The 25,405-nt window shown below is 39.1% G+C and overlaps 1 protein-coding gene across 4 annotated transcripts in view; it reads left to right on the plus strand.

Annotated features, from left to right (window-relative positions):
• Positions 1–21,043: 21,043 nt before the first annotated feature.
• Positions 21,044–25,405, plus strand: part of Znf638 (zinc finger protein 638) — a 131,512-nt gene continuing 127,150 nt past the window's right edge. For all 4 annotated transcript variants that reach the window (XM_010609630.3, XM_010609632.3, XM_010609631.3 and 1 more), the window contains exon 1: positions 21,044–21,145. The gene's annotated coding sequence lies outside the window, so the exon portion shown is untranslated. The remainder of the gene's footprint in view (positions 21,146–25,405) is intronic.

Raw genomic sequence — 25,405 nt, forward strand, 5'->3', positions numbered from 1 at the left:
GAAGGAGGGAGGGAGAGAGGGAGAGAGGGAGGGAGGGAGAGTGCCTCTGTCAGGGAGCCCTTGACAGAGACATATTTCAGGGCCCGGGAAAACAGGTAGGACGGCTCTAATTTGTCACTTCCCCAGCACTTATCTACATCTTATATCCTGGCAAATGACATACAGATTATTCTCACCTATATGGTGAATGTTAGAAGTGTTAGTAGAGAGGTAAGAACAGGAAGGGCTCAAACCTAGAAGATGCTACCTTATCCATTCCACTCATCCCTTCATTCAACATCTGTCTAAAAACTCTTTTTGATGCGACAGCTGAACTTGCTGCTGGGGGCTCACTGGTGAATGTGAATAGCTCCTGTCTTGGAAGAACACACAGTGAGTGGAAAAGATAAAGATATAAATAAGAGTTACAAAGAATTTCAAATTTTATGAAGCATGGGAGGATGTACAAATAGGAATGGTATAAACTGTGAGTCTTCATAGTATCTGCCTGTCCCTTTGCCTTAAGGAGGTAAATTTCCAAATCGTTTAATCATCTAAATCATTTCAAGCTTCTTCTTTGAGGTTTTCCAATATTGGACTAGGAAAGCCTGGAAATTCCTCAGTTTTTCATGGCAGATGCTATTTGTACATTTTATTGGTCTAAATGAACATGTTGAGCCTATGATACCTATTTAGTGTTACATGTGTATAAACCTGAGTATTTGGGGGGGTGGGTTCTGGGAATTGAACCCAGGGCCTTGTGCATGGTAGGCAAGTATCCTACTATTGAGCTATATCCCCAACCCAATATATGTATAAATCTTGTGTCCCAGTATAAATTTCTTGATTGTGGTAATTTTTCTACACTTTCACATCATGGCAAGCATATGTAATAGTACCAAATACATTTTTAATAGAATATTTGCTGAATTATTAGATGGCCCGAGTTCTAACATGAATACTTCTAGTATTAACTTGCTGTATGGTAATTTGGCATGATCCTCATCTCTCTTTCTAGCTCTAAATAGTTCATCTCAAAAGTGAAGATAATTGTCCTGTCCTCCTGAGACTCCTAAAGCTGATGATCAAGGCTTCTGAAGGAGAAGCATGTTTTGTCTGAGCAAGGGTGAGATAGGAGATAGGACAGGATGAGTTTGAGGTAAAGAATGAGAAGAGGGAAAAGAGTATCATAAATGTAGGGCTATAAGGAAATCCTGGGGCAACAGGGATATGCTATTTTTAGTTTTAATGAATATCATATATTTTTCAAATTTTAAAAACTAAAAAGTGTCTTACTAACAGAATGATTCTTTGTATTGCTAAATATCCAATGATCTAGAAAACTGTAAGAAAGAGTAGCAAAAATGTCCTGGAATATCATAATCCAGAGACAACTCCTATTTTTGTTTCCTTCTCTATACCTCACTCTACATATCTATGCACAGGTGGAAATACTGCATGCACAATGTTCTGCGGTTTTTTTTCATATTTGAAAAATATTATGGGTATTTTTTCATGCTAATATATCTAGACTATCTTTAAAATATGCATAGACTTCCATTGGCTGCATGTTTCCATTGATTGTATGTCATAATTTATTTAACTAATTTTCTATTAATAAACTTTTATTAGTTACAATATGAAAACATAACAAGTAACATCCTTACAAATATATCTTTAGAAAAATTTATTGTTTATTCTTTGGGATAGTTTAATGAAGTAAAATTGCTGTATTACCCTCCTACAAAATAGTAACCATCTAAAGAATTTGTGCTAATAATTCTCTTGTTTTTCTGTGTAATGTACCAACTTGTATTTTTTTCATAAATGCCTATGTATAAGTTGTTTAAATTCTTACTTAGCACAAATTTATCAGTCCTTTTTGATCGATTGATTGAGATGAGGTCTTGCTCTGTTGCCCAGGCTGATCTCGTCTTGGCACAAGTCGCTCTCCTGCTTAGCCTCCTGAGTAGCTGGGACCACAGGCAGGCATCACCACATCTAGCTGACTCCTTTGTGATTTATCTGTTTTTTGAGAGAGAGAGAGAGAGAGAGAGAAAGAGAGAGAAAAATATCTCTCCCATTGATACCGACATGCACTGTTTTCTTTTAGTATCAGTTTCAATTTTTTTATATTTAAGTGTAAAATTAATTAATTAATTGAGATGGGATCCAATGAATTTTTCCCCCAGATGGCTACCAGTTGCCCTAATAGCTCAGTTTGCAATAATAAACATTTCTGAAGGATAATGCGACCCATTTTTTTTTATTGTTCTCATGTAGAAATCAAGGGAGGTTTGCTGTTGAGCTAAGAATGTAATCCAGCCATTAAGAACAGTAGAGCAATCCCCACAGCTTCAGCTAAGTCTTCAGACCACTAAGGAAAGGCCCTAAAAAGCCACCAGGCTTCCTTTTCTCAGCAAGTCAGCATGGGCACAATCTGTAAAAGGAGGAAGAAGAAAGGAACTATTAGGCTCTATAATGACATCAGTGTGAGAGCACAGGAGTTGACGTTAAGAAATACTCTTGTCCTCTTCATGAGCATACCACATTAGGAGTCACGTGTGTCTGGTTTAATAGTTCATTTTGTTTAGTCATTTATTTATTCAATGTTTATTCAGTGACCACTGTGTGTCATGTACTGAGGCTGTATTTCAGTCTCCACTTGTCCTGTTGGCCAGATATGCAACCATATGCACTGGGCAAGGAGGAATCAATGCAAAGGTGATATTTGAGCAAATATGTGAAGGAAGCAGAACTACCCTCCTGGCTAATTAGGGGACAAACATTCCAAGGAGAGAGAAAAGCAAATGCAAAGCTTTGGAGATAGGATACTTGCTTTTTCTATGTTCAAGAAAAAGAAAAGAAAAAAGTCTCATGGCTATTTATGAAGTAAAGGAGAGCAGTGGGCGATGGATATAGCCTCTTGCAAGAAGTTTGGCTTTTTGGTACCGGGGATCGAACTTGGGACCTTGCACTTGTGAGGCAGGTGGCAGAACCGCTGAGTAAATTCCCTACCCAAGAAGTTTGGCTTTTACTATGAATGAGATTATCTGATTTCATTGTATAAGAATCTCTTCAGCCAAGTGATAATAAACTGTGGTAAGGTTAAGGAAGATCAGTAAGACTAGTGGTAATGTTGGCCTGTGCGAAGATGACAGCAGCAAAGGTGGTACAAAGTGACTGGATTCTAGGTATATTTTGAAGGCAGAGCCAACAGGGTTTGCTGCTGGACTGGAAGTGAAAAGTGAATGAGATGAATCAAATATAATCTCAGTAATTTTGACCTAAGAGACTAGAAGAATAAAGTTGCAAAAGTGGGGGAAGTTTGAAGGGAAAAAATCAGGATTTAGGTTTCTGACCTGTTATTTGAGATGTCTGTTAGACATCCAAAGAGAGATAGTTAATTAGATTTACAAGTATGGATTCTAGGAAAAGGTTCTCGTACAGGCTAGAGATGTGACTATGGGAGTTAAAAGTCTGTAAATAGTATTTAAACCCATGGGACTGGAGGATATCAACAAAGGAGTGTGTAGCTGGTGAAGAGGAAACATATAAAACTCATTCTATTTCAGGTACTTGTCTAAGAGTATTCTGCTAGACATTCACAAGTCTCACTCCCTCACTTCATTCATGCCTCTCTTAAATATCACCTCCTCAAATAAAAAAATTACCTTGCCTACCCTACCTAAATGGTGTTTCCTTCCTTATTTGAACTCTCACTTTTTCTTACTCCCTTTCATTTTTTTTCATAGCATGTTTTCATTTCACATTTATTTATTTACTTATTTATTGTTTATCTTCTTCATGAGGAAGGACATTTTTCTAAAACTGTGTTTTAACCATCTAAGTTTGTGTCTTCCCAGAAGCAGATCTGAGACAAAAATTTGAGTGCAGATGTTTACATGGGCTATGATCCTAGGAAATACCAGTAAGAGAATAGAGAAGTGACAAAGATGAGAAGGCTGTCAATAAAGGATGCATAATAAGAACATTACTACTCTTGTGGGTGACCAGAGCTTGATTCTTCAGAGGAACTCTGGGCCTGAAAAAACGCACTGTGAGGGCTCTGCTTGCTGAGATGGTGCTCCCCATTTTTTGCAGTTTTGCTTTCTTTTGTTTCAGTTACAGTCAATTGTGGTCCAAAAATGTTAAATGCAAAAATTTTTAAAAACCCACCAATTTTTAAGTTTTAAATTGTGCACCATTCTAAGTAGCATGAAATTTTTCTCTATCCTTCCCAGGATATGAGTCATCCCTTGATCCTGAATATCCATGTTGTATGTGTCATCTGCCTGTTAGTCGCTTAGTAACTGTCTTGCTTATCAGATGCACTGTTGAGGTATTGAAGGGCTTGTGTTCTGTCAGGTTATAGGCCGACCAGTTGTCAGATTGACAGCCTGATCAGTCACTGGGGGATGCCCAGTCACCTAATGAAGGGACAGTAGGAGATGAAAGAATAATATACAAAGAACAATAAGTAAAGAATAACGAATGATAGTTTATTACTTGGAGGGCTGGGAGTTGATCTGTATCTCTCTCCTGGCTAGCCATCCCTGATCTTAGCTCTGTCCTGGCTAATACCATGAGGCCTGGATTGGTCAGTATTTATGACTATACAACATAGCAAGGGAGTGTGAAGGCAGATGTAGGGAACAGAACTAATGCACTCAATGAGCCAGGCATGGAAAAAGGGAGTAACTATGTATACTTGTGAAGGTCAGGTCACAGTTAACAAGTAATGTGTGCTAATTTGCAGGTCATAGCTAACAAGCCACTTGCATTATCTAACTAACATTTGATCTTAGAGAATGGTTGCACAGAGTCGTAATTCCTCAGCTGCAGTGTTTCCTTGTTATAGAGATGACACAATTTCATTGATAATTGAGACCTCAATTGTAACTGTTGGCATAGGGGAGTCCATCTTTGTATACCAGTTGAGAGGTCAATTAGCAGTTCACACTTAGGCCTTGGAGTGACTCATAATCTTAATCAATAGCCAAATTCATAAAGTAAATCAATAATATCTAAAGCCTACTCAGTTCATTTTCAAGCTGGTCTTCTACAGTGCTCAAGTGAACTTTATTTATTTAATAATGGCTGCAAAGCACAAAAGTAGTAATGCTGGCAATTTTATTACAATATGTTGTTATGGCTGTTTTATTTTATTATTGTTTACCTCTTACTGTACCTAATTTATAAATTAAATTTTATCATGTATATACATATTTTAAAAGCCACTGTAGTATATACAGGGTTTGGTACTATCTAGAATTTCATGAATCCATTAGGGCTGTTAAAGTGTTTTCTCCACAGGCAAGGGAGTGCTACCATATCAATTCCTATCAGTTACCAAATAAAGGCAGCTTCTAGGGTATAGTAATTCTTACTTACTTCTTGCTGAGTGAGTCCACCTACCCATTGACATGTCATGTTCTAATTGTTGATGAAAATCAACAAAGAGATACAAATAACAGTAGTTGGAAGTGGGATGACTATAACACAGTGGTAAGGGCCTGAGGTATGTGGGTAAGGCCACAATACCATCTACTACATCATCCTATCTATCCCTGGCATCTAGAACTGTCAGTGGTACTCATAGGGTACTCAGTAAGTCTATGTACATTAAATAACATTGTTTACATGTTAAGTGACCCTCATAGCTAATTTCTGGGGGAAAATAATATTTGGCATACAGCTCTGAAGTTCTCCATCCTTATGTTATAATTTCTTAATCCTTTAGTAAAATCACATACTGCACACTAGAGCTGTCCTATGTATTGGTGGTGTGGAAACTGAAGGAGCAGAAACTGTGGGAGGAAGTTTTTCAGGAGCCCCAGGCAGAGACTAAAGTAAAGCACAGTGAAGGACATGGGCAAGACCGAAGGTAGGAGTAGTATGTGCAGAGTTAATGACTCAGGGAATTGAGGGATACTTGGAAGAATTTCTCCTTTTCCCATATCTACTATATGAAGTTGACTCCTGGATGGCTCCTTGGGTATGTATTTTTTCTCTCTCTGATTTGAAAAGCTACCCATATATTAAACATTAAATTTTAGGGCCTTGTGTCTATTTCTTGGGCATATTCTTATGTCTGTTTCTGGATTCTGCTGTGAGTGATCTTTCTCTGTTCTTTTGCCATTTCAGAAATATAGTTCATCTCCTTTATTTTTTGTTTTATTATTTTATTGATTGATTGGCAGGATCTCAAAATGAAGTTCAGGCTGGCCTGAATTCACCATGTAGTTCAGGCTGCCTGGAACTCATGGCAACACTCCTGCCTCAGCCATGCCAGTGCTGGGATCACAAGTGTGTGCCACCACTCCTGGCTGGTTTAACTTCTTTCAAATGTACTTGCTTTCCTGCTTGAAAGTTTATAGGATTCTTTTTAATTTATGCTTGCCAACTCTTCCTTCCACAAATGACCCTCTCTCTCTCTCTCTCTTTTTTTTTTTTTTTTGAGACAGGGTTTCACTATGTAGTTGAGACTGACCTGGAACTCACTATGTAACTATGTAGCCCAGGCTGTTCTCGAACTCACAGTGATCCTCCTGCCTTAGCCTCCCAAGTGCTGGGATTACAGGCATGTGCCACCATGCCTGGTGACCCTTACTAACTCTTAAAGAAAGTGTAGGACTGTGCATTTGGAGGAAGCAATTTGTACAGAAGGGAGCTGCTAGGATCACAGAGGTTAGGAGAGGTGACAAGTGGGAAAGCTGGGTTTGTAGGTACAAAATATCTCTTGATTATCTAGAGTGTGACTTAAATACTTTTTTAAGAGGCCTCTTCGAGGGATAAAGTCTATGCTCTCTCCTTTTGCACCTAGACAGGTTTACTTGTTACCAACCAAATGTGGCAGAAGTGACACTGTGAATTCAGAGGGTGTCATAAATGGTGTTGTAATTTTATCTCATTCACTGGAGTGCTTGCACTTAGAACTCTGAAGCTTCATGTAAGAAATCTGTCTACTCCAAGGTCATCAAGTTACAATGAGTGGCTACATGTACCCAAGTGCTCTGGCTCAAAATACTAATCTCCTTTGTGCCCATATACCAGACAAGTAAGTTGATGAGCTTTCCAATGATCCCAATCACCACCCTCAGAAATATTCTCAAATAAGGCCCTAAATACCAAAGAAAAGACAGCATTCATCTTTTTCCAAATCTCTGTACTCTCCAAATCTCTGACCCACAGAATTCATGAATCTAATAAAATGGTGGTTGCTTTATACCATTAACCTTAAAGTAGTTTGTCATCCTGCCATAAAAACTAGGACACCTTACTGGGTTTGAGTTTCCTGAAGGAAATGGAGAGCTGTTGGAGTGCTTCCCAGCTATGAAGTAACCATGGGATTCAACAATGGTGCAATAGAAATCCTCAAGGGTGCCCAACTCTGTGGGGCACCAACATGACAGGAGACGAAGTAACAATGATCCCTAAAATTGTGCAAAATAGTTATTTGGCCACTGTGAATGAATAGAAGAAAGGGAACTAATAATAAGGCTAGTATAATAATCCAGACAGGAAGAAGAAGCCCAGAAATAGGGTAGTAGCAATGGAGATGGAGAAAGACAGATTTTACAAATGTTTCAGAGGTTCCAGTAGAACCATGAAACAGGTGAAAAAAGTCTGGGATGATTTGCAAGTGTTTGCCCACAAAGGATAGTAGTATAATTCCTATGTCATTGACCAGAGGAAAATGGGCCAGTTTGAAGAGAGAGATGATAGGTTAGGATTTGGAATTATTGACCTTGAGGTAAGCAAAGAAATGTCTGGGCATACTCTGGACATATAATAGCATTGGACCATAATATCTTTGTGTCAAGAATATATATTTAATAATGAAAGCCATAGAAGTGAACAGTTTGGCAATTGAAGAAGTTACAGAATGAGGCAAAAGAAGGGCTGAGGACCAAACACTGGGAAATGAAGATGTTTAAAGAACAAGCCAAGACGATTCCCCATAGCCGGGCACGGTGGTACATGCCTATAATCCTAGCACTCAGGAGGTTGAGGCCAACTGGGCTACATAGTGAGTTCAAGGCCAGCTTGAACTACATAGCCAGACCCTGTCACAAACAAAACAAACAAAAAACGAAAAAAGAAAAAAAGAAGATCCCCATAAATATTTTTCTGAGATAAAATTATCAAATTGATGGTAAAAGAAACAAAACCGTCTGATGTTAAAATAACTAAGATAGTAGAGAATTTTAAGGAAAAAGAAAGTGATCAATAATATCCCATATCTCCAAGAGCAAGAGAAATATGGACCATTAAATCCTTATAAGGTCATTAGTGCTTTTGGAGAGAGCAGTTTTCTTGGAGTTGGAATAATGAACAACAGGCAGTGAACAAGGACTTACTACAGAGTGAAAAGAAACATGAATTCCCTAACTGGGCAGGGAAAGAGAAAGAGCATTGAAATCTGAAATAGCAGGGAGAGGAGGGAGAAAGAGTGGGTGAATGGGATGACTCGGGCCTTTGTCAGTTTACTGCAAAGCCTTTGTCCCTTAGTGAGCAGAGGGGTGCATTGGTTAGGAGAAAGGTTTGGAGCCAAGCTGCCTGCATTTGTCGCTCTTCATCACTACGGATGAGCTGTGTCGACTTGGGCAAGTTACTTACCGTCTTTGCCTTTAGTTTCCTCATCTGTAAAGAATGACTGTAATCACTTCTTAGGTTTTTGTGAGTACTTAGAGTAGCATATAGTGAGCACCTAATAAGCAGTAGCTATTATTATTGTTATCACTGTCATCATAGTACATTTGTGAACTCCGACTTTTTCTCTCAGTAGTATATACTGCTTTTTCTCTAAAACAGCAGTTTTATTTTTGGCCCTACTGAGGCCTTTCAGCAGGGCTTTTGCCCTGAGCTGTATCTCCAGCCTTCCTTTTATTTTTTATTTTGAGACAGGGTCTTGCTAAATTGCCCAGCCTGTGCTTAAACGTGTGATCCTCCTGTCTCAGCCTCCCAGAGTGCTGGGGTTATAGATGTATACCACTACAACTGGCTTGGGGCAGCAGTTTTTCAGAGTGTGATCTAGAGACCCCTGGGAATTTATGGAAATTTCTTTCAGAAGGTCTGGGAGATCAAAACTATTTTCATAATAAGAAGACATTATTTGGTTTTTTTCATTCTCATAAGTGTATCATCCACTTTTCTAGAGGCAATGTGATGTGTGATATTGTAACAGATTGACAAAGAAACAAATATGAACATCCAGCTGTCTTCTATTAATACAGGCATAAAAGATTTTCAAGAATGTAAAAGAATGCCATTCTTCTCACCTATTTTTTTGTGTTTAGCAAGCAATATTTATTTTTTAATAAAAAATGTGTTATTTATGTTAACATGTAATGAGTTTATTTTGTTATTTTAGATGAATGCAAACTAAATATTTAAAATTTTGTTTTAATTTCTAATGCGGTAAATATTCAAGAGATATTACCACGTAAACAAAAACTCTTAGAGATGACAATGATTCTTAGGTTGAGAATCTTTGCTTTAGAGACTGACGCAGAGTTAGTTGCAGAATTAACTTGTTTGTGCTTCTTTTTCTAGTCAAGCAAGATTACTTGCTTTTTCTTAAGAAAATGATTTTCACTCACATCTCTGAATGTTTGTGATGCTGTTCCCTTGATTGCGAATGCTTTATTTCCTTTCTTTGCCTGTCAAAATTCTGCATATCTCTAAGATGCTTATACTGTCAAGTTTCATTGGTTTCTGGTGTTACAGGTCCTTGATTTCCCTTCTTAGAAGCTGTACAGAATCAAATACACATGTTCTTTTACTATGTTCTTTTTCTTATTGTTCACCAACCAATCACAAATATGGTAATAGCTATGTTCCAGTCTGAGCAAAAGTGAGAGAACAACGCTCTTCCCAAATCTCTGTCAAACTTTGTCACCTAGGACCCAAACAATTTCTCCTTCACCAAGTTTCACAAATCCCTAACTGCTGTTTAGCTTACAAGCTCCTTTCTATCACAGTTGAACAATTTGGAACTGATTGAGAAAAGCAATACTTTGTTTCCCATGGCTTCATCTCTGTGCTCCTCAGGGATTCAAGAACTAAAAATATTTTCTTTAAAATAGTAGCACTTTTGCCAGTTTCTGAGCCTTAATTTGAGCTTATCTAGGTCCCCTGTTGTCATCATTATCATTGTCATCGTCATCAACATCATCATCATCTTTCTAATCCTTATATGCATTCTAATTCCCACAATAGTTCTTCAAAGAACATGGTATCTACTTCTGTGTAACAAATTATACCTCAAAATCTAGGGGCTTTGTCGCAAGCTGGCGACGCAGAGCACTGTCCAGCAGTGTCTCAAACCTGAAAGAGCAGCGGGGTAGAGATGGGGCAGAGAGAAAGGAAGGACGCCAAGAGTCTGATCAAGGCGACGTTTATTGCAAACAAGCATCACCCTTTTAAAGGCACATCAACAGGAAACACCTGACTCCTACAGCTAACGTCAGATCTTTAACAGGAAGTACCTGACTCCTACAGATCTTTGGCTATCCGAGTTTCTCTCGTGCAGGGTCAGAAACTAGTTTAACACGTGCAGTCCTTAAAGAGGAACAAATGTTATCTTTCAAAAAGCCAATGGGCCATGGCTGGCTTCCCACAGGGCTTGAATCAAAGTACCAATTGTCATAGTTTCTGAGAGTTGGGACTCTGGGATGGCTTATCTATGTCTTCTGCTTCAGGGTCACTCACAGGCTGCAGTCAAAGTACCTTTGATAGCTGTGGTCATCTCAGACCTCATCTGGGGAAGGATTTGCTTCCCAGCTCACTCACATGGTTGTTGGGAGGATTCTGTTCCTCACTGGCTATTGGCTAGAGGTCTTCCCATTTCCTTCCACATGGGGCTTTCTAAATGGTGGCTTGCTTCACTGAAGCATATAAGCCAAGAATGTAATAGAGTAAATCTGGTAAAATGGAAGTAAGTCTTTGTTTTATTTATTTATTTATTTATTTATTTATTTAGGTTCCGGGAATCGAACTCTGGTCCTTGTGCTTGCAAGGCAGGCGGCAGAACCACTGAGCTAAATCCCTGGCCCAAGTCTTTGTATTCTCATCATGGAAGTGACATTCCATCACCTTTGCAGTACAGATGGTCCCAATCCTATGATGGTTCTTACAATTTTTTGACTTTACAATGGTGTGAAAGCAGTATGCATTCAGTAGAAACTGTATTTTGAATTTTTAATTTTCCCAGGCTAGCGATACATGATAGGATCCTCTCTCGCCATGCTGGCAGTGGCATCTATCTTCTACGTCCACAGCCACCAACCAGATGGGTTAAACAACTGACCCTCTACAGTGCACTGTGTTGCTAAGCTATGGCATTTGTAGATTGGGTGTATAATGTGCATTTTCTAATCACAATGTTTTAAACTTATGATGGGCTTATCAAAATATATGCTGTTGTAAATCGAGGAGATTCTGTATTCTTTTTGTTAGAAGCAAATCTCTAGGTCCAGTTCACATTCAAGACAAGAGAGTCACATGGCATGGATACCAGGATCACTGAGGTGTGTCTTGAGAGATAGTTGCCATGTTCATTCTTCTTGATGAAGATACTGGAATGCAATGTGGTTCAGTAATTCAACCAAGGTCACTCAGCTAATACATGGTAGATGGATTTGAATTTGATTATTTCTCACTCCAAATCCTACTTTTAGTACTTATTTCATACATTCTTACATTGTGTTTGTCACTGGGGCTATTTTCCTTTTCAAAAGTAGCCTTATTAGGGCAGGGAGAGCTTATATCCCATATAGTGACAAAAATATTGGTAGGTAAATGAATTCATGAATGAATTAAAATAGTCCATATGTTGTAACTGTGCACATGGAAATTGCTAAACTAGGATTCAAATAAAAATCCAGCCAGGCGTGGTAGTTCATGCCTTTAATCCCACCACTGGGGAGGATGAAGTGAGGATCACTGTGAGTTTGAGGCCAACTTGGGCTACATAGTGATTTCAAGGTCAGCCTGAACTACATGGCAAGACCCTGCCTCAAAAAAACAAAACAAAAGAAAACATCCAGGGCACAGGATTATCAAATCTGTTAGGGTTGGCTAAAGGTTGAGACATGGCTCTGACAGCGACACCCCCACCCTTATTTCTTTCCCTGACAGTAATTCTTAACTTTCCAAGTGCAGGTGAGTCTCCTGGGGGTCTTGTTCAAATGTAGATTCTGATTGGTAAGTCTTGGGTGAGGTCTGTCATCTGGCATTTGCAACAAACTCTGCATAGCACTGTGTGGGGATGGTCCCAAAAGCACACCTGAGTAGAAGGGGACAAGGAGACTATAGGGGTTCAGGTATAGATAGGGCTTAGCTCAGGCAGCAGCAGCAGCAGCAGAGAGAAAGGCTGGGGATGAGGATATTAAAAAGTGGAGTAAGAGTGGGATGGGGACTGCTTGGCAAGGCAAAATAGAGGGGAGGACTCTCTGGGGACTTGGTAGATGGGGTTCATCTGTATGTTCACCCAGGAGTAGGGGTAGGGAAGAGCTTCCTTGGACATGGCGACACTGGGCATTGGTGGCACAAGAGGTGCTCAAGAGACAGCAGAGGAATGGGCTGGAGATACCTCAGAATAGGAAGGCCAGCACCATTCTGGGAAGTGGGGAGTTCATCTCATGGAAACTGAGAGAGGGAGACATTTAAGGAGGAAGCTGAGCCAGGTAATATGCCAGCTGAGATCCAAGGAGGGCAGAGATCTGCAAGGAGGCCTGGTGACCTCAGCCTTTAAAGTGCCAGGACTAGTGAAGGTGGAGACTGGCAGATTGGAGGTGAAAAAGGAAAAAGATGTGGAGAGCAGTGTAGGGCGTGGAGGGTAAGGGGCAAGGGGCATGGAGGCAAGAAGGGATGCCTACAGAAAAAGCAGGTACAGGACAGAGCCCACTGTTTGCAATATGATATGTGTCTTGGGTCAGGGCACACCCAGAGAGATGGAGTCCTGGAGAAGGAGCTGGAGTTTACCTAGAGAGTCAGGCCATCCTCCTTGGAGTAGGCAGGATCTGAGTGGTGACTGGAATTTCCTAGGTAATCAGATGAGGGAGCATGGTGTAGGTGAGGCCAACATATACAAAGGCCAGCATGACAGCTTCACCATACTGAGGGGGTGCAAACATTCAGGGGAAACTAGGCTTGGTTGCACACACCTGTAATCCCAGTACTCATAAGGCTGAAGCAGGAGGAATGCTGTGAGTTCAAAGCCAACCTGAGCTCCATAGTGAGTTCAAAGCCAGCCTGAATTCCATAGCAAGATCACTGGATCTCAAAAAAAAAAAAAAAAAAAATAAAAAAAAAAAAAAAAAAAAAAAAATAAAAAAAAATATATATATATATAAATAAACAAGAAAAAATCTAGGATGCAAAACAGAACATGTTTGGAAAGAAGCAGAGGGGTAACCCAGATAAACTACTGACCCTGTGAAGTATTGATAAAATATTGCCTGTAAAGGATAATGTTCCAAAAAACCTGACTTTATTGGTGGAAACTTTCAACACACATTTTGTTCAGGTACTTCTGTAGTTCGTGCTTTTTATGGGACCTTTGTAAGATGCTTTCTGATACCATGTTATGCTATAGATAAGGGCTTGGCTTCCACTACTTTTACTAGTTGAGTAATAGCTTACTGAGGAGTAGTTATTGGACTCATCACTTTCTCTTTTACTGTATATTTAGAAAATACTAGCCCACCTCACCTGGTCGTCATTTAAAAAAATCTATCTGATGTACTCTGTGACTCTTAAATGAAATAAATTAGACACACATGTTTAAATATTGCATTGTTTCTCTGGTGTGAGAAACCGAAAGTGTAAATAAGGACCAAAATGTATAATAGATATTGGGAAATAGGAAGAAAATGTTCAAACGGGAAGGGGATTAAGGGAAGGAGGAGAGGGAAAGGAAGGAAGGTAAAAGGAAAAAAAAGAGAATGGAAGGAAAAAATAGAAACAAAGCTTTGTAAATAGGAAGGGAAGAGAGGTTGAAGGGAGGGGAGGGGGATGGTTGAAAAAAGAACAAGTTATATTATGTATAGGTACAAATTCCTATGATGAATGTAAATGTGGTCACTATATACATATTTAATGTGTACAGATAAAATTAATTGTAAAAAATCTATCTGAAAGTGAGATTAACACATTTCTAACATCTCTGGGGTATAAGCAAACAGCTACCTGAGCAATTCCTCCATGGCCCGGGTACCTGGAGACATAAATTCAGTGGCTGAGCTGTGAGCTCTACCTTTCAAACTATCATTCTATTTTGTACTTCTGTTAATTCAGTGAGGAAACTTAGAGAAAGCTATCTATGAAAGAGTAAAGCTCCAGAAAATCCTGTACTTATGAAAACATACAGGGTATAAGCAAACAGCTACCTGAGCAATTCCTCCATGGCCCGGGTACCTGGAGACATAAATTCAGTGGCTGAGCTGTGAGCTCTACCTTTCAAACTATCATTCTATTTTGTACTTCTGTTAATTCAGTGAGGAAACTTAGAGAAAGCTATCTATGAAAGAGTAAAGCTCCAGAAAATCCTGTACTTATGAAAACATACAGATATATCTGTATAATCCTGTAAGCTTACTGATGTTACAATGTTGAGGAGCTGCTTGTTTTGTGTGTGTGGTGCTGGGGATGGAACTCAGGGCTTCACATCGAATATGCTAAGCAAGTACTCTACCACTGAGCTATATACATAGCCCAGGAATTGCTATTTGGAAGCTTAATCTTTGGAGGGGAAGGATCTAGAAATTAAAGCATTACACAAGTAGTGACTTCCTAACAACAGAACTGCACATTTAAAAATTTGTTCAGTTGTCAAAGATAGATTTTATTCTTTGACACTTTTGCTTATATGCCCAGAATGTTTCTGTTTATAGGAATGCATAGGTCATTTGATACTGTCAAGTAGCATTTAAAATTGTTGAGCAACACTCCTTCAGTCCTAAAACTATGGTAATCTCTCCAGGACATTCATTCCTCAACTCTTTGCTGACAGTACACAAGTTATCATGTAGCCTGCATGGGAGCATGAGGTACAGTTCTATTTTCATCTCACCCTCTGGCTTCCTCTATAACCTTGGGAAAAACACTTCTAGGCCCTGTGCCACAGACCTGCCATCTATAAATTAGGGATGGTTAGTAATTCTCCTCCGGCCAAGTCAGTGGAAGACATGAATTCTGGAGGTGGGCAGTTTAGAAGTTCAAAATGCTGAAAGTGCCATTTATATATTCATTTTTTGAACTCTGCTTACAGACCAGCCTTCTTGAACATTTGATCATATTTTTGCTCTAATAACACTGCAACGTAGTAGAATGATTTTTCTAAATTTGGAAGGCCTAACTAAACTCCTTTCAACCTTCTTGCTAAGAGAGAGTGGGCATAAAATTTTCCATGTTACATATTTGTTTCCATTTCTTCCAGCCATTATCCAAAGTGCACTCAAACATTACTTCTACTGGTTTGCTGTGGCAGGGTCTTACACAGGTTCTGCTCACTCTGTTTTTGTCAGTGGGAAAAAAATCCATATTGTTAGAATAAATAGGAATTTTAAAAGAATTCATAAACTTAAGTCTTTTGTGAACTTAAAACATGTATCACGTTATCCTCTTATCCTTATGTAAGGCAAATTTTAGCTAGCGCTTCCCTTTTAAATACAGTCTAAGTGAGTATTGTAGTCAGCAGGATTGGGCAAGGGAATACATTAAATACAGGACATATAATTTAACAAGGTTATTTTATGATAATTACACAAAGAGTCAAATGCAAAGGAGTACAAGAGATTAACCTCACACTAGAAGCCCAAAACATTCAACCAAGGTCTTGGATCCCAGCAGTTTCCCAACAAGTCCAGCTAAAGGCTTAGAGTCCAAGGCATTGTCTGTCTTGAGTCCAGCCAGTGGCCTAGAGCCCACAGCAATGTCTCATGCTTGACTGTATTGAGGATCTGCACCTGGAAGGCCCAAAGGCCAGTGATGGAAGCCAGAAAATCTATGCTGGTTAGATGAAGGATCTGTGCCACCAAGCTGAGGGATCCACATTGGAGCCAGAAATTGATGCTCACTGTAAAGATCAGAGTTCCTCTGACGAAAACAGCAGCTTCCCAGAAAATGGCCCAAAGGCCAGTGATGGAAGCCAGAAAATCTATGCTGGTTAGATGAAGGATCTGTGCCACCAAGCTGAGGGATCCACATTGGAGCCAGAAATTGATGCTCACTGTAAAGATCAGAGTTCCTCTGACGAAAACAGCAGCTATTCCCAGAAACAGCGAGGCCCTGAGCTACTCCTCTGATGAGAACAGCTTAGATCACCTCAGGAAAACCATTCACAGCAAGCTTTTCCTAGAAAACCAGCCAAGATATGCCCCTCCAGTTCTCTTTTTCTGGCTATTGGTAACAATCTTCAGGTGGATCCTCCAGGCCCAGACCACGCTGATTCAGTTCAACTGGGCATTACAAGTTGACCATTAGTCAATCCACTGCAGTGAGGGCTGGGGATTTAGCTCAGTGGTGCAGTCACCTGCCTCACATGAGCAAGGTCCCTCGTTCCATCCTTGGTATGAAAAAAAAAAAGAAGTCTAAGTGAGTTCATCACAAACATCCAATTTAGGTATCCCCAGCCCTTCCTAAGATAAGCAATAACTTCAGAGGCTTACTTTCTTGTATCTTTTCTATCTCTAACTCTCTGCTTCCATATGTACTATCTTTTTCACTGTTCTACCTGCCTCACCTTCAGCTTCTTCCCTGGCTAAGCCTGGCAAAACCTGATTTGCACAAAGCATTAGTAAGATTTTAAAATTTGGGGAAATAAACTAGGCATGGTTGTGCGCACCTATAATCCCAGCACTTGGGAGACTGAGGCAGGAGGATTGATGTGAGTTCGAGGCCAGCCTGGGATACACAGTGATTTCAAAGTCAGCCTGGAATACACAATGAGACCTGTCTCAACAAATGAACAAGCAAACACAATCAAGATTGCAGAAATAGCTTTAAATGTATATATCAGAACTTCCTCTTCTTTAAAAAGTCCATTTTCCCATCCTATTATTAGAGATTTCACATTAGGCTTCTATTTAATACACACACAGATTTTGTATCCTTTTGAGTTGTCTCTCCTGTCACCTTGCTTGATTCATCTCTTCTTACCACTTTATTTTTCTCTCTGCGGAACAAAGACAAATTTCTCTCATTTTCATGCAGAGCAGTTTTTCTTGTGTTGCCAGGGCTTCTGCTATTACCCATATTTTCACACAGTAGTCTCATTCTCTATCCAAAGCAGCTTATGAAGGTATTTTTTCGAACAAGGCCAATTTTACCTCCCTAAGAGGATTCCTGGTGCCATTTAAAATTTAAATTTCCTCCTTATTATATGCAATAGTGTACATTTATTTCTCTATGCTCACATCTACAACTAATTTGTATTCTGTTTTTCTCATTATTTTACATATACTTTCCCATTTACTAATGTAGCCTTTGTTTGTTACCATAATACATATCTTCCCAGTTATTAGTATTTAAGTTACTTTTAGTTTTATTTTGGTTTACACTACAAATAGTGTTATAAACATTGAGGAAAATTTATTTTTCTCATTTGGATTATTTTGAAAAAATGCATTCTCATATGTAGATTATTTGATGAAAAAAGTAATTTCATAATCTTTCAATTAGCTACAGTACTCTCAAATATGGTTACTCTGCTAAATAATTTTACTTTATCAACTAATAAATTTAGCCATTTTTTTCCTGCTGCATCAGTATTGTATTTTGAATTTTCAATTAGAATTGGAGTGGGGTTAATAATTACCCCATGATTTACTGCTCTGGGTTTCTTCTGTACTTCATGTACTTTAACTTTTGTCCAGTGAAGGCAGGGTATTGATTTTAATGCCTTTATTAAGATATAATTCATATACATATAATTCTTCCATCAAAAGTATATAATTCAATGACTTGTAGTATATTTGCAGAGTTGTGCAATTCTCATCACAATCAGTTTAGAATATTATTCCCCCAAAAAACTCTCTAGTCCCTAGCCTTCATCCTTCCAAACCTTCCCCTTCCTCAGCCATAGGCAGCCACTAATCTACTTCCTACTTCTGTAGATTGGCCTGTTTTGGACATTTGAGATATATGGAATCATAAAATGGCTAGTATTTACTGACTGGATTCTTTCCTTAGCATAATGTTGTCAAAGTTTGTCCATGTTACAGTGTATCATTACTTCATTCTTTTTTATTGCTAAGTAATTTTCTACTATATGGATATATCCCATTACTTTATTCATTAATCAGTTGATAGGTATATAAGTTATTGCTCCTTTTTGTCCATTAGGACTAATACTATTATGAATATTCAGGGTTTTTGCTTTCAGTACTGGGGATTGAACCTAGGGCCTTCACACTGAGCTATATCCCCAGTTCTTTTTAAAATTGTTTATTTTGAGACCAGCTTTCACTGAGTTTTTCAGGCTAGGCTTGAATTTGCAATCCTTCTGCCTTACCCTCTCAGAGTGCTGAGGTTACATGCCTATAGCACTACGTCCAGCAAATATTAAGTTTTTGTGTGGACACCTTTCAGTTCTTTTGGGTATATCCACAAAAGTGCAATTTCTGGGTCATATGGTAACTCAATGTTTAACTATATGAGTGACTGCCAGACTATCCATCAAAGTAGCTGCACCATTTTACATTTCTGCCATCAGTATTAGAGGGTTCCAATTTCTCTTTTTTTTGGGGGGGTACGGGGATTGAACTTGGATCCTTGCGCTGGCAAGGCAGGTATCAGAACCACTGAGCTAAATCCACCACCCAAGGGTTCCAATTTCTTTAAACCTTTGTCGTATTTGCTAGGGCTAACAAGACAAAATGACATGGACTGGGTGGTTTAAACTTCAAAACTTTATTTTCTCACAGTAGTAGAGACTAGAAGTCCAATATTAAGGTGTCAAAATGTTTGATTTCTCTCTTTGGCTTGCAAATGGATGCCTTCTCCTTGTGTCCTCACATGGTCTTTTCTCTGTGTGCATACATGCCTGGTGTCTCCTCCTCCTCTTACAAGCACACCTGTAGCACCAGAATAGGGCCCCACCCTTGTTACCTCACTCAGTCTTTTTTTTGGGGGGGAGGTACCAGGGATCAAACTCAGGACTTTGCACTTGTGAGGCAGTCACTCAATCTTAATTACTTCCCTAAAGACCCTATCTCCAAATACAGTCACATTGGAGGGTTAGAGCTTCAATATAAGAATTTTAGGGAGATATAATTCAGTCTATTTTTGTCAACACTTGTTGCTTTTAAATTATATATGATGAATATATTTTATTATACTCTGCATATGATATATGCTATGGTAGATATCTTTTTATTATGTCCATCCTAATGAGTATGAAGCAATGTCTTATTGTGGTTTTAATTTGCATTTCCTTGATGGCTTCTAATGGTAAGCATCTTTCCATGTGCTTACTGGCTTTTGTGCATCCTTGGAGAATTATTGATTCATATTCTTTGCTCTGATTTAGTTCTTTGTCATAACATATTGGTTTTCTTTTGTAGATTGTATGCATTACTGATAGACTATATAGACCTAAAACATACTAGAATCAACCATGGCAAAATTTTTTCAAGATCTTGGGGGTAGTGACAAGCATTCTAAGAAAGATCAAAAACATTTAAAAAACCAATTAATGTCACTTTGTGAAAATAAAAGATAATTTATTGCAAAAAATAAAGCCAAAAGACAAGGTGGGTAAAAGATAATTTATTCACAATCAACTAATTTATACACATAAAAATCCTACAATTAAAGAAAAGACCAATGAAATAAAAACAGGCAAAGGATGTGAGTGAGAAGTTTATAATCTAAAAATGAGGTAGATAGCATTTGTATAGGGAGATATGTTGAAATAGGCATTGTATTGGGGGCATAATTTGATACAAACTGTACAGAGAGCAATTTGGCAGCAGTTATCAGAATTTTTAAAGTCCTTACCTAAAGGTCTAGCATTCAACACTTAGGCATTTAGCCTAAACATACATTTGCTCACATGCCAAATGGCTATAAGTAAGAATACCAACTGCGGTATTATCATAACAAAAATACAAAAAAAGTTCAAAGAACAATTTGATGAAATGCTATGCAACAGAAACCATCCGAGACAGTGGTTAAGTGAAGAAAAGCCAAGTGGCAAAAATGTGTAAAGTAGTATGTGTGCGTACACATATAACTTTAGCACTTTATTTTGATGCCAGGACACATATAATTTTTTAACACACAGAATGTCTTCAAAAATTATGCAAGATATTCAACAATGGTGGTAGCTTGAAAGGAAAGAAAACTGAAGGCAGGGCAGTGGAGGATGGAAACTTCCATTTTATTGAATATATTTTTGACACGATTGAAATTTAAACCATGTTGCACTTATTGCTTAGCGTCAGAAAAGGGAGATGGGAGAGGGGAGCAGGGATTAGGGAGAGGCGAGAGAGGGAGAGTGAGTTTGTTCTTCATGATGAGTCAGGACCACCAGAACTCCAGGTTAACAGCCTTTTCATTATTGTCCTCCAGAATCCAGTCCCCACTCATCGGGACTTCGATATCGAATGCGCCTGCTGTGGGCTCCCCAGGTACTGGTCTCCGAATCACTCTTCCATCCTACTGAGGTGGAGGGGATGTAGCTGGCCCTCAAGTAGGTGTTCTGTAAACAGCAGACGAAGAAATATTTGTCTCAAAAAGATAAAGATCCGCAAAATCAGTTCCTATGTCTCAGGCTGTTACACAACTTTTATTCGAAGAATGTGCTACCTCAAATCAGGACAGTTCTGGGAAGGTGGACACTGAGGATAGCGGAAGGGGAGTTGTTGCTAGGAGGCTGAACGGCGTGGGCGGCCCTGCTTACTCCGCCCCGCCCCCACCTTCCCGCGCTTGGCGCCTATTGGCTGGTTCAGCGGTGGGCGGGACCCACTGCTCAGATCCCAGATCCTAGCGGCCAGTACGGCGGCTTGAGAGGCGCGCAGGGAGCTGCTCTGGAGTACCGCGCGCCGCCGGCCATGCCCCGGGACTGCGTTCCTGCGGGGACTGCCCCTAGGCAGGCAGTGCCCGGCCAGGTCTCCGCTACAGCCGGGGAGTCGGAGGTGTCGGACCCGTTGAAGCGGTGAGCGCTTCTTCCGGTCTCTATGCTCCCTGCCCTCGCCCGTCCTCCGGGGCAGTTGGCTGGGGTTGGGCAGGAAGGGGCGGGCCGGCGGAGTGCTGGCAGTCGGCGTCCCCAGGGGGCCGGGTCGCGCTTTCCCCCGCGACTGTCACCTTTTAGTCCCTGTCTTTAGTGCTTAGCAAGTTTCGTGGTTGTACCACTCTGTCAGGTAGCAGCAGCTGAACACCTAACGGGGCCCCGGCCTCGGGTCCCGGCAACTCTTCCAGAGGTCGTGATGAACTCTGAGCACGCGCGGTGCGGTGCGCGCGGAGCTGGGGAGGCCTGGGTTAAGCGAATGGTCGCTCACACTGCGGGGTACTGCGAGGCCGGCTCGAGGGGTTGTAGCGTAGCTTATTTTGCTAAATAGTGTGGAAGAGCCCGGGCTCTTTATTAAAGAGCCTCCCTTGCTCCCTCTAAATTACGTTGTAGAATTGCATCATTTGCTCAGTTTCAGCCACCCCCCCCAAAGTCATTTGAATGCAAAATGGACATCTCCCCCAAATAAGTTCTGAGCTTTCTTATTTGATGTAATAGATTTCTTTCATTGAAGAAATTTCTCGGAGAACAGAAAAATGAAAGGAGTCGCAAATAGTTTTTTTTTTTAATGCATAATGTGTTGAATGATCAGTATTTTTGTTTTTCCACTTCAGTTATGCGTGCTTTCACCCACAGCTACCCGTACATCCAGGTTCCAGATTTTGGAATGGTATAAATAGCACCCCCGCCCCCTATCCCACTTAGCGGAGGGAAAGTCGGCCACACCTGGCATCGTTCCTTGCTCAGCTGCGGACTCGGGGCTGACCCCCAGCAAGGAGAGGTTGTCCTGCTGGCCTGGTTGTTTATTGCGCGACTTAGATGTTTCAAGAGTCACGAGGGACGTTGCTCATGTCTCCGCCTGGGGGGCACTACACAGCATAATCAGCTGTTTTCCTCTGGATGGAGCAGGCTGAATCGAGATTTGGAAGAATTAATAATTGCTCTTACTTAATACAACTAAATGCCAGTAGTGTATTGCCCTCTCATTCTTTGTGGCAATTTGTGTGAGTTGGTGGTAAAGTGGAGAAAATGATAAACATTTTAGAGAAATGGGACATTATGGTGTTATGTCATCCCTGACGCTCGTTTCTAGGGTCAAGTTTTGGTGACATTAATTATGCTCTTTCCCAGATTCTTAAGTTGGTTTAAGTGGAAGAGGAGTGCATATTTCTTGTCTTGCAAGGATTAGGAAAATAATGCTGCCTTGATAAAAGAAAAAGAAAAAAAGTAAGTTTTTAGTCTGCTGCCTTCAGGATCAGAATGTCCTGAATTATTTTTTAAAATGATTGGAGATGGTGGTATACTGTAATTATTATTACTAGAGAGTTGGAAAATACAAATGCTGTTCTATTTTATTCAGTATTAGGAAAAATTTAAGTACTTTGAATGCACCCTTTAAAATTGCCAGCGCTATTAATTTACTTGCAAAATGAAACACTCCTACTTTATCTTTTCTATAAATCTTTTGTTTGCATAATTTTAAAGGACATAGGGACTGTTTTGCTTTCTCTAGCTGGAATTCTCGATGTCTTCTTTAAATTTTATATATTTTAGGAAAGGGAGTTATATAGTATTTCCTTACTTTTTGTCTCAAGATGGTTCATAGTGGTGAGGAAACTTGATAATGGTTTATGAGAATGAAACAGTTTGAAGAATTTGTTAGAGATTGCTTTTTTAAAAAATTTGCATTGTAACTCATAGAATTGTGCAGTATTGTGTATCTCACTTTTTTTTTTTGGATAGGGGATTGAATTTAGAGCCTTCACAGTGAGCTACCTCCCCAGTCCATTTTTATTTTTTAATTTGAGATAGAGTCTTGATAAATTTCTAAATTGCCTAAGCTGACCTTGAACTTGAGATCCTACTCGTCTAGCTGTCTAGAGTGCTGGGATCTAAAATAATTTTTGATGTCAAGATAATCACTTGACTGCAACATTGGCATTTTTGTTTTCTAAGTAGTAAAATTTTCACTCTTCTTGTTTTAGGTAATACATCATCTTTCATTAGAGAAATTTTGCCAAAAACCACACCTAGTGTTTTCAGTCATCAATTTTGCAGAACTATTTTTTCCCAAGTGGCTTAGGCTTTCTGTCACCCACAACATATGCCCAGGTGCCAAATTTGGAATGATGTTAGTAATGTTGCATGTGAATTGGGGGGGGTGAGCAGGTAGAAAGGCCTATTGGTTGTATTAAAATTTAATCTTTCTCCATTGAAATGTCAATACAACCAGAGTTTATTTTGACATTTCCCCTTGTAAGAAATGGATATGATAATAACATACTCAAGCAATTTTGGATATTAGGATCACTGATGTTAAATGCTGTAATTTTTTTCATTAATTTGGGAGGCTATGAGAACTTGTTTCTCAGTTACTTGCCATTGCTAGCAGTTTTCTTCCCCATCCCAAGTCTCAATATATACTTTGCAACATTCATCTAAGAACTGTGGATTTTTTTACTTAACATGCCAACTGCTCCAGTTTGAGATCTATCTCAAGATTCAGTTAGGTAGCTGAGAGCTCATAGATAAAATCAGTAAACCATCCTCATTTTCCCTAAGTAACTTATATTTACTTTTCTATTAAGAGCTAATTAAAATTTTGGAGGACATTTTACACAAGCCTGTTAAAATCCTTGCATTTTTAAGATACATTTTGTCCCAGCAATTTCATTTCTAGGAATTTATCCTAAGGAAATTAATAATGGACATGTACACAGGACTTGTTATTGAAATGTTTGTTGCAATGTTGTTTATGATGATGAAATTTTGAAAACACTAAATGTCCCTAAGTAGGGAATGATAAAAGAATACATATTATGTAATAATTAATTTTATTTTAATATATATCATAAAAGTATGCAGCCATTAAAATAATTTAAAGGAAATTGGGCATAATGAAAATATGTTCAAAATAGCAAGATTGAAAAAAGAAAATTCTTAAGATATCTCATTATTATCTCATTTTGGTTAAAAGGAAATAAGCATAAAGGGTTTTGAAGTTTAGTAAAGACTGTAATTGTTTTAGTATTCATGTTTGACACTTTTTGATTGTTTGTTTTTTTGAGACAGTCTTGCTATGTAGTTCAGGCTTGAACCCACTATGTGGCCCAGACCTCAAATTTGCAGTGGTCCTCCTGTTCCAGCTTCCTGAGTGCTAGAATTTTTTTTCTTTTGAAATAGGGTCTCACTGTGTAGTCCAGGATGATCTTGAACTCACCGTGTAGTTTAGGATGGTCTGGAACTCATGATAATCCTCCTGCCTCAGCCTCCCAAGTGCTGGGATTACAGGTGTGCCTACCACACTGGGCTTCAGGTTTGTCACTGTGAGAGAATTTTTCTTGCCTCATAAAGTTTAAAAGCCTTTTAGTTGTATTGAAAGAAGAAGAGGAAGAGGAAGCAGAAGCAGAACCTATGTTCATATCTCTAGGCATTAAAACCATTTTGTCTTTGAAGTCATCATCAAATGCCAAGAGATGAAAGGGCAGTTTTCAAGTGTCACTTTCTTATCCAAAGAGTTTACTCCTTTCTATTTTGTTTGAGCTTTTATAATTTTACTATATGTTAATATATCTATTGTTATGAGGACTGTGTGGCAGTTAGGTCCTTAGTTGGCATGTAAGTGTGCAAGCTCAGTATCTGTGATATGACTGTGTAGAATATACATCAAAATATTAAAAATGGTTATATCTGGGCAGATTGGATTTTGTGGGATTATTATTCTCTTTAATTTCAGTATTTGTCAAATTTCTGAAAATTATCCAGCTGTAATTACAAAATAGGGTGTTCATACAAGAAAAAGTGAAACATTTTTGTAAGGAAAATTATATTTTATGTCATTTGTACTCTCCTATTTTTTTGTTGGCTCCTATCAGTCTTATGTTATTCTTTGCATTATCTAGCAGCTGCTGGATTGATTTTTTCATGGTCCCTTACTATTTTCAAGAAATCTCTCTTTTCATAGTCACTAACCTCAATCCTGTCTTCTATATCTGATTTCTGTCTTCATGTTGGCTCATTCTGCTGTGAATACCTTCAATAGAGTTTTTAATCTCCTAGATATCTGTTTGAATGTATTTCATGGATTCCATTTCTTTCCTATGTTGGGCATTCATGGTTTCCATTTTTCTTTCCTATGCTGGGCATTCTTGGTTTCCATCATCGTCCTGAACTCATATATATATATAT

This window comes from Fukomys damarensis, unplaced genomic scaffold (genome assembly GCF_012274545.1).
Source record: "Fukomys damarensis isolate Sample0158 unplaced genomic scaffold, DMR_v1.0_HiC HiC_scaffold_2, whole genome shotgun sequence".
Lineage (NCBI taxonomy): Eukaryota > Metazoa > Chordata > Mammalia > Rodentia > Bathyergidae > Fukomys > Fukomys damarensis.